The sequence below is a fragment of the Sinocyclocheilus anshuiensis genome, unplaced genomic scaffold (assembly GCF_001515605.1).
Source record: "Sinocyclocheilus anshuiensis isolate Anshui unplaced genomic scaffold, SAMN03320099.WGS_v1.1 scaffold283, whole genome shotgun sequence".
Lineage (NCBI taxonomy): Eukaryota > Metazoa > Chordata > Actinopteri > Cypriniformes > Cyprinidae > Sinocyclocheilus > Sinocyclocheilus anshuiensis.
In genome coordinates this window covers 4,932,062-4,932,330 of record NW_015549605.1, presented here as the reverse complement: position 1 = coordinate 4,932,330, position 269 = coordinate 4,932,062, and the positions used below count along the sequence as shown (strand labels likewise).

The 269-nt window shown below is 38.7% G+C and overlaps 1 protein-coding gene across 1 annotated transcript in view; it reads left to right on the top strand.

Moving 5' to 3' along the window:
* LOC107658946 (nicotinamide phosphoribosyltransferase) overlaps positions 1-269 on the top strand; it is a 22,334-nt gene that overhangs the window by 9,139 nt on the left and 12,926 nt on the right. The gene's annotated exons all lie outside the window — the stretch shown is intronic.

Here is a 269-nt window from a genome sequence, read left to right as displayed (position 1 = left end):
ATATCTCTTTGGATTTGAGACTTTAGTCTTTGCAACTTTACAGATCTTCTTTATGCACCAAGAGATTGTAACACTCCAAAGAGAAAGGAAAAATTGAAATCGCATCATATGACCCCTTTAAAACACAAGTAGAGCTGCTGTTTTATTTTTGAGGATGCTGTGCCTTTAAGACAGCACTGGTGGGACAAAGCTACACTGTGAGCAAGGAAGAGTCCCTTAATGCAATAAAGCCAGGATGTATGAAAATGTGCATTTGAACACACACACAC